Source organism: Microtus ochrogaster, chromosome 8 (assembly GCF_000317375.1).
Source record: "Microtus ochrogaster isolate Prairie Vole_2 chromosome 8, MicOch1.0, whole genome shotgun sequence".
Classification (NCBI taxonomy): Eukaryota; Metazoa; Chordata; class Mammalia; order Rodentia; family Cricetidae; genus Microtus; species Microtus ochrogaster.
The window spans coordinates 34,646,059-34,655,355 of NC_022015.1; the positions used below are offsets into that span (position 1 = coordinate 34,646,059).

Genomic DNA, 9,297 nt, shown 5'->3' on the forward strand with positions numbered 1-9,297 from the left:
GAAAGGTCCATGGCCTAGTGTTCCTGAGCATGGGCTTCCAAGACCATATTTTTTCAGTCTACAAATGATATACTGGACCCAGTCCCATCCTCCACTCCTTGGGGAAGGGCCACTGCCCCACGGGTATAACTTGCTTGGGCCCCCACCCAGGGGTCTGGGTCCCTGATCAACACTGTAGGGTTGTACAGAGTTGTAGTGGGCTATGAGGAGGTCCTAAAGACCCACCTGTGTCCAATCTCAGCTTCTGTAAGGGCATCTGTGTGACAAAAGGACTTTTACAGACGTAATCAAGTGGAGGAGCTCAGGGTGAGACTGTCCTGAGTTCGGGCGGCCCCTGGACAACATGCTAATAAAAGAGATCAAGGAAGAGTGGACAGAAAGGAATGAGCTGTGAGAATGCAAAAGGGGAGGCTGGGATGATGTGGTTACAATCAAGGAACACAAAGAGGAGGCCAGAAAGACATTGCCCAGGCTTGGCCACACCTTTCATGGCTCTGGTCCTAGGCCTGGGAGCAGTTGAGCAGTTGGAGCAATTTCTCAAATTCTCTCTCTCCCACTCTTTGTGTCTGTTTGTCTGTGCTAGTATGTATGTTCTCTGTGTGTGTGTGTGAGCGCACAAATACACACATCCATGTTTATTTGTAAGTGAGCGTGTGTGTGCATTTATACTCCAAGGCCAGACGTTAACTTTGAATGGTTTTCCTCAGGCACTGTGAGCCTTATTTTGTGAGACACAGATTCATGCTTGGCCCAAAACTCACCAATTAGGCTAGGTGGACTGACCAGGGAGCGTGGGGATCTTCCTGTCTCTACTCTATAACCCCAGTGCAAACGCTTTGACCACGCACATATTTTGGGTTTTTTTTTTTTTGAGACAGTGCCCTGGTCCTCATGCTTGTGTGGCAAGCGTTTTACTGACTGAGCCATTCCCCAGCTGTATTAGTTAATTTTCTGTCACCGTGATAAAGCACCATGGCCAAAAGCAACTTAGAGAAGAGTTTATTTTGGGTTTCCAGTCTAGAGGGAAAGCACATAATGGCAGAGGAGGCTTGGCAGCAGGAAGCTGAGAGATCCATCTTCAACCACATGCAAAAAGCCGAGAAAGTGAGCTGGAAGCGGGAGTGAGACTATAAAGTCTCAAAGCCCACCTCCAGGGACGTGCTTCTGGCAGGAGTCCACCTCCCAAAGGTTCCATTACCTCCCCAAGCAGCATTCCTAACTGGGAACCAATTTTTCAAACATTGAACCTATGGGTGACGTTTCTCACTTTAACCCAACGGGTTTGGGTTGCTCCTGTCACATTTTGAGCCCCTATCCCATGAATATAATGCAATGAAAGTCAGGAAGCATGACAGAAAGCCTGGGCCACTTGCACCCTCACACAAGGCTCTTCTCCAGCAATGACACTGGTGGGACAGAAAGTAGGATGGGGCTGATAGAGGCCAGGGAGGGGCAGGGATGAAATGTTTCATGGGAACAGAATTTCACTTGGAAGAATGGAAAGTTCTGGAGGTGGATGGACAGGGAGCTTCATGCTGCTGAGCTGTGCACTTGAAAGTGGCTAAGATGAGAACATTTATACATATATTTTTATACATATTTTTAATTTGAAATTTTATTCATTTTTATTGTATTTGTGTGTATAACATGAGTGCCTGGTGCCTGTGGAGGCCAGAAGAGAGCATAACGTCAGATCCTGAGCTGTTACGTGGGTTCTGGAAACTGAAGCAAAGTCCTTTGCCCAAAACAGGAAGTTCTCTTACCTGCTGAATTCCAGCCTCTGTTTTTTAATTTCTTTATTCTGCTTGTTTATTTGATGTCTGTTGTGTGTCTGTGTGAGGTGAAAGCCACAGAGCCCATGTGGAGGTCAGAAGACAACTCACGGGAGTTGGCTCTCTTCCACAACCTGGGTCCCAGGGATTGAACACAGGCTGTCAAGCTTGATGGCAGTACCTTTGTCCCCTGAATCATCTTACAGCCCCTAAGGGGACTTTTGGTAAGACATCCAGGGTATTCCTCAGCTCCTCTGGGGTGAGACATTGGGCATGACATTGCTTTCACCGGAAGCACTGGGTGTGAAAGTTTCTTCTCATTTTAAGAAAAGCCAGTGATCTAGGTATGCTGTCACATGCCTATAATTCCAGCACTTGGGAAGCAGAGACAGGAAATTATGAGTTAAATGACACCCTCTGTTTTTTAGTGAATTGGCCACAAACCAGGGCTGTATGTATGAAGCTTTGTCTCCTCTGAAAGAAAGGAAGGAGGGAGGGAGGGAGAGAGAACAGGAGAAGGAAGAGCAGGAGAAAAAAGGAAAACCAGTACACCAGATGGAAAAGCCAGGGAATCCCCGATTGTTACTGGGGCCCTCTTCCTTCAGTAACAATGATGCGTGGGGCAGCAAGCATCGCTGCCAAGTACTGGGGTCACTGAAGGTTAAAGTGCAGAGTAATAGAGCTGTGTATAGAGAACTGAAGTCTCTGGTTTCTAAAGCTTGGAACACTACACCCTCAGCTCTCGGGACTTGAGTTTTTGTAAGCTTGGAACAGCCCACCCTAGGTCTTGGGCACTCAGGAGCCAGAGACCACCTGCACTAGAAGAGTTTTTCCTTCCCTGCCCACAGATTTTTAGCCATAAGGACCCTAGTCAAATGTTCGGGGTTTTTTTTGTTTGTTTGTTTGTTTTTTTGTTTTTTTGTTTTAAATGCAGCATGAGAACACACTTTCCTATGACTGGAAGATGCCAGACCCAGCCTTTTGTCTCCCAGCTTGGGCCTGCTGGGCTGGATTTTCATACCCTTGAGTGTCATAAACAGTTGTTTTGTGCCATTGTTTGGGAGATCTGTGTCACAGCAAGAGGCTGCCCTCTTCTCACCCAAGTTACACACTTCAGGGATACACACTGGTTGACCCGAAGGAAGAAGGAACCAAATGGGACTTACCTAGAACTTCTGTTGAGCCTCCCAGGACCTCCTCTGCCTGACCTCTACCTTAGTCATGATGACAATGATTATTTGGCCTACAAGGTGTTGAGGACACCCACTTGCAAACCATTGGCTGCTTCCTGCCTGGGACAGTCTAGCCAGTTAGCACTGAGGTCCTGAATTGTGCTTCATTCTGATCATGGGGCCTGTCTTGCTGTACAGGACAGCAAACTCTGATTTTAAGAAAGATTGTTTTTTAAGCTCAGGAATGGGGCAGGAGAGCCTTATTTTGTGGTTGTTGTTGGTTCTTCTCGAACGAGAACAGCCAACTAGCTCTCACTCCCCATTTCTGCCTTGGCCCTATCCACACCCCAGCCTTGAGGAACCTTATGAAGAATTAGCCTGTTTTATGGAAACTGAGATACCAATAGGCATGTGTGTGGGGGTGGAACGACACAAGCCTCATAGCCAAAGGAGGACAAGAGTGAAGCGGCTGCTGAACCCCAGGCCCAGCCTCCCCAGCAGGCTTTTGACAGAATCTGCACGGTGAGGAGGTAAGATGGCAGTAACATCTGTTTCCTGGGGTTCTGCCATGAGCTCAGGAATCCTGTGGCTCTAGAAACCCATGGACTATAGCCACCTGACGGGCATCTCGGTCTTTGTTGTAGTCCTGGACCCCTTCTGACTAGTCCCTGGCAGGCACTATATGCAGCAGTGTCTGCAGCTCTCAACTATTGGGTGGATAGCAAGGTGTGTAAAAGTCTACAATCAAGAAGAGTTATAGCTTCAGCCACAGGTGGAGGGGATGAACCCCCCAAACCCTAGGCCATGCTAGCTTCGCAGGAAAATGGAGCAGCTTCCAAAAGTGTCAGCTCAACCAACAGTGGGTTGGGTCCTGCCTGCCTCCACACACAGCTGACGTCAGCAGAGATGCCCTGGCTTCAAGCCCAGCGCTGTGATTAGGAAAACACAATTCTTAGTATCCGATATGTTTTAATGAAAATAAAATGCTCTCAATTTTCCTTCTGGTCTGCTGTTTGTCTTTGTCATGGGGAGGTCAGACGCTTTCTGCTGCTTCTAGACATTGGGGCTGAAAGACCTACCAGGAGGGGAAATGGGCTGTGGGAAATAGAAATGGACAGAGTTGCCAAGGGGCTCTGGTGCTTGTCTGGACTGTGGCCCAGGGTCACCAGGCTGGGGTAGGAGGGGTGGCAGGAACCCTAGTCTGTCACCAGAGACATAGTATGACACAGCCATCAACAACCCCAGGCGTGTCCGTGTGCAGTGGAAGCATGTGTGCAGTGGAAGCATGTGTGCAGGACAGCTGGCCTGTGGCTCAGTGCTGTGACTCCAGGGTGTCGTTTAGAGTCCCTCTGTGCCTGTGTCACACCTGGAGAAGCCACCAGAGATCTGTCCCCCTTATAGCCGTGAGGGAAACACAGCAGTTTGTCAGGTGCAAGTCTGTGGTCACTCCCTGTACGCTGCACTAGCCAGGCAGGTCTGTTGGTCACATCCAGCACCGGTGCCTACCCAGAGGACGAGGTGCTGGTTCTGTGACGGAGCCTTAGGGAAAGCCAGGGAACAACACTCCTCTCCCAGCCCTGGGTCTGTCTGAGCCCTGGCTTTGTAAGGACCTAGACACAACTGTTCAGGAGGTGCGCAGGGTGTGTTTGGCATTCAGCTTAACACTGGTACATGTTAGGAAAAGGCTCACAGAGTAGGAGGCTTGGAGTGAGATGGGAAGAGATCAAATGGTGATTAGGGGATATACAGGGGACTCTGACTACCAGGAGGCACTGTGCAGATTTCAAGCTTCCCAGAGGGTCAGGGCTAAGACGGACAAGGAGGGATGGTGGCCTTGACAATGAACAAGTCTCAAGGTGAGGATGGTGGAGCTGGACCTCAAAGGATGTGGGAGACCTTCATCTGCCTTGCTGTTGTGTTGAATGATACCATGGAGGAAGTGAGGGACAATGACTACTGAGCAGAGGGTAGTCAGGGGTGGAGAGGAAAGTTGAAGCCCTCGAGAACTGCAGGACCATCAATGCCCTCCCCCTGAGTATCAGGGTGCCCTCTAAGACAAGCATCCTATAACCGCCTGGACTACAGTCTCTCTGCAGAGGTCCTTACCTGAGAGGGAGGACTGTGGGTTTCTATGAGACCCCACAACTATACCCAGCCATAAAAGGCTTGATGTCTGAAGTACACCGAGCCTCAGGGCTGCTGTGGGGCTCCAGCTCACAGCCCAGGTTTGTTCCCACCCTGGACTTTAAGGAAGGGGGTAAGGACAGGGCTCTGTGACTTCTTCACAGAAGGAGTTGGAGGTTCAAGGATCACACTGCTCGGGTGAAACGGGATTCATATTTCTTCATGTATGATCAAACATGGGACAGTTCAATGCACACTCAGTAGCCATGACAACCATAGGCAGCTCCTTACCCTCACTTGGAAAATGGTCATCACTTGGAAAATGGTCAGGTCAGGACCAAGAGAGGACCATGGTATCGGAGGTTTCTGAGAAAGGCAGAAAAAAAAAAACCTTTATTAAATGTAAATTTCATGAGAGATGTTCACTTTGCAAAAGAGGAAGCCTGCCAGCTATTGGGTATGGAGAACTGACACACAGGGTTACCTGGTGTTGAAAAAAAGACTTTCGAGAAATTGACTCAATGTGCTGAGATGTTGACTTTAATTATCAGTGTTCACCATGACTGAGACGCTCTTCCCTGGCAGCTGAGGAATGCTTTGGAGGTGTCTGAGGCGGGAGATGCCTTGATGTACATCTCTAAACTCTGAAAAGCAAACAGCAATAATAATAAAAACTAAATTGAAACCATAAATAGTCTCATTACAAGCAAGAGCAGGCAGGATGAGAATGCTAGGCAGGGCACCTTTCCTCAAAGTAGGTCTGTGGCTGGGGCCTCACCTTTGCCTCGGAAGCCATCTCATTAAATGAGTCAATACAAGGAGTGTGGGACTGAAAATCCGCTGTGGAGGAAGGGACAGCTTACCATTCTGTCTTGATTCAGCTGTAACCAGTGGTCTGGGAAGACTCCATGCAGACAGTGTTTGCTCAATTGCCTTGGACACAGTTTCTCTCTTCATCAATTCTTTATGGCTTGCTCCAGAAGGACTGGAGGAAAGAGAAAATAATGCATGCTCCTGGCAACTGCAGCACTTGCATTTACTGCACTTGTTTAATACCGCCACTGCAAACTTCCTTCCTTCTCTTCCTTCCAGGGAGGGTGTGGGTGCATATTCCCAGCCTGCCTCCACTCTGGTTGCCTTACTGTATGTACAAGACAGTAAGGAGCCAGGATGAGGGCCCCCTGGTGCTGTCTCCTAGGGAATGCATTCCGGGGCCTGGGCTGTTTCTCAGGAAATGGATTAATGCTTTAAACTGATCTAGGAGGCTTTGGAAACAATGTCTCCTTTCCTTGCTCCCCATAATCCTGCATCTGGCTCTGGTTTCCCCTGCCTTAGCAGTGGGGGCCCCAGATGCCATAAAACAATATCCCGTGTGCCAGAAAGTAAAGGAGGAAAGGAACAAAAGCACCAACTTTAAAATGAGACTCTCTAGCCGGCTCTCACAACCGCACACAGCACCTTGTGGTCCTCTTCAGATGTATCCACACGCCAGTCTCTTATCCGCATTTGGAGAGCTGTACAACCCTTCCCAAGGCCAGCGCTGTGTTCTCTTAGCCTCGTTTTCTTCTTGGACAAATGTGAATGGAATAATAGGCCGGATGGAGGAACAAGTGAGGATAAGTGGAGGTACACCTTCCCAACCGCACTCCACATGGGCCTACAGCTTGGCCACCTGCCATCCCTAAGCCCCTCCCAAGCCCAGATCCCACAGCTGAATCACTGTAAAAGCAGTTCCGAAGTAGTGGCCTCTGCCCTGGGACTTATGTTCGTTAGTCTTGGGGTTATCTAGTCCTTTCTCTTTCTGTAGGTTAGCCAGGCTAATGAGAAGCAAGCCCAGTCTGCAAGAATTCTGAGCCTCTCCTGGCTTCTTTGTCTCCCTGTCCCCCCAAATGCTCTGTAGCCTCTCTCCCTGGGCAGGCAGAAGCAGGCATGGCAGTACATGCCTGTAATCTCAAGACTTGGAAGGGGAATCATGGCAAACTTGAGGTCAGCCTGGAGTACATGGAGAGAGCCTGTCTCAAAACAAAACCAAAAAGAAGCAGGTGAAAAAGACAGAGGACTTTCCTAGGACCCGCACGCTACTGGTGCTGGGATCTCCCTGACACTAGATAAGGCAATGGGAAACATTTTTTTTTTAATGACTGTGTATTATAGGGTTTTTTTCCCTGGCATAATGGCCTAACCTACTAAAATTAGTTTGAAGCATTAACTGGGCATTCCTAGACAAAAGTAAGTCCTATAGGTTCACAAGTATTCTTTTCATGTATCGCTGGAATCAATTTGCTGATCCTCTGTTAAGGATTTTTGTTTCTAGGTCCTTGGAAGTAGTGGGCTCCACTTACCTTTTTTTTTTTAACCTGCCTTTATCTGGTATTGGTCCTGGGTTATGTTAAATAATTCTAGATGTACTGGTGTAGTGGGAGGTTAATCTGCCAGAGAGGCCCCCTGGTTTGGACAGGTGTCTCCCTTTCTAATTCTGGAGCAGGTCAACTTGCTCAATAGCACTGGATCCCTCACAACTTCTACCCCACAACACACAAGATCAAGTGGGCCCCACTAGCCATGGCACCCACAGTCACAAGTGCCTCTTAGCTGACCATTACTTGGAATGCCCCTCAGTCTCATATCCACTAACCCTGGGTGACGGCAGACTGGTCAAAGAGTTTGTGTTCGTGATTTCACAAAGATGGGGTAGGGGGTGTGACATATGTTCTAAAGACGTAGAATCTGAGGATTTATGGAGCAAGTTTGGTTGGAACCTAGGCTCCGGGTAGTCCTGGCAGTAGAGAGTCACTGGGCTTCCAAGGTGCAGCAGGGGCACAGCTGCTCCTGGAGAGCACATCCAAGGGAAGAGGCTCTACACCTGACCCCGGAGACCTGCTGATTGGTGCTGGCTGGATGCACACACAAAAATGGAGAACAAGAGAGAGGGGAAGAGATCGAGACACAGAGGTTAGACTGCAGGTAGGGAGAGAGCAGTCTTGAAGATAAAAGTTTTGGGAACCAAATGAAGAAAGCCACAGACCAAAGGCTGCTGAGGCCACCGGAAAGGTAGGAATGTAGACAGGGAGGCCCAGCTGACCAGGAGGGCCTGAGTGAATAGGGACCGGGCACAGTCTTTCCTTTCTTCTGAGGATCATTGGTCCTCTGACTCACCTGCCCATGTTCTACTTCCACTGATCGACCCTGTCCAAATCCTGTTGAATTCTCTACTGCAAGGTCCCAAATACTCTTACGCATTGCTGAAAGATCTCCCTGTGGTGCCAGCATCAGCCTGAGGCTAACCTCGGAGATTGCCTGTGTGTTCCCATTAGCAGGCCAGTGCTGCTCATTCCGGGACAACACTTAGTACCCAGTGACCCTAAATCTACTGCTTTTGAAGATCAGGCCAGCTCTTTGAAGGGGAAGTGGTTCTGAGAGTTTGTTCTTACACTGGACATATGAACAGACCACAGTGTTCTCACTCCACGTTGGTCTTCCCTGGTCATGCTGGAAAGCATGAGGCCCTTCTTCAGCTGACACTATGACACCTAGGGTGGGCAGGGGCAAGCAGGTGGCTGAAGGTGAAGGTGACATTTCACAACTAGGGTCTTGTTAACCTGGCATGTGGACTAATGCAGCTTCCACTGAGGTGCACAAGAAGTATAACCCACATCTGGAAAGTTCTGGGCATGGGCCTCATTTCACCTCTTCCATCACCTTCCACCCACAGCACATCTTAAGGAAATACAAGGGTTTCATGCAAGAAAAGGAGGGTCCCTTTAGGTCTGACCGCTTCCACTGCCATACAATTTTCAGAGGCTTTTTGGGATCCTAGGTACCATGAAGCCCCTTGGCTCACAGCTTATCTTAAATATAGAAATGTCTGCAGCTAAGGTCTTGGAGGCACCAGGGGGCCCTGCCGCAGAGTGCCTCTGCTAGAGTTCATTGATCCTACTGTACTGGTGTCTACTGGCACACAGAGAAAATGTTGGCCCCTTTCTCACGGGAACAGAAACAGCCGGTAGAGAGAGAATGGCATCCAGGGCACTCTAGGTACTGCAGTGTACAGCTCTCTCGATCCGTATGAAGCGTTCCACCTCATATGCAGAACACTACCTGTGTTCAGAGCTCTAGCCTGCTCATAGCACCCACGCTGTATGCAGAACCTCAACGTAAAAGCAGCATCTCCACCCCGTCTGCAAAACCCGGCCCGCAAGCAGTATCCTCGCCAACGCTGAACATCCCCA

General features: G+C 49.2%; 1 long non-coding RNA gene across 1 annotated transcript; it reads right to left on the reverse strand.

Annotated features, from left to right (window-relative positions):
* Nucleotides 1–5,207: 5,207 nt before the first annotated feature.
* On the reverse strand, nt 5,208–6,256 carry LOC113456506. The gene is made up of 3 exons (XR_003377259.1): nt 5,932–6,256; nt 5,553–5,712; nt 5,208–5,434 (listed from the first exon to the last, which is right to left on the reverse strand). It is a non-coding gene; the product is annotated as an uncharacterized LOC113456506 (long non-coding RNA).
* Between the last annotated feature and the right edge of the window lie 3,041 nt (nt 6,257–9,297).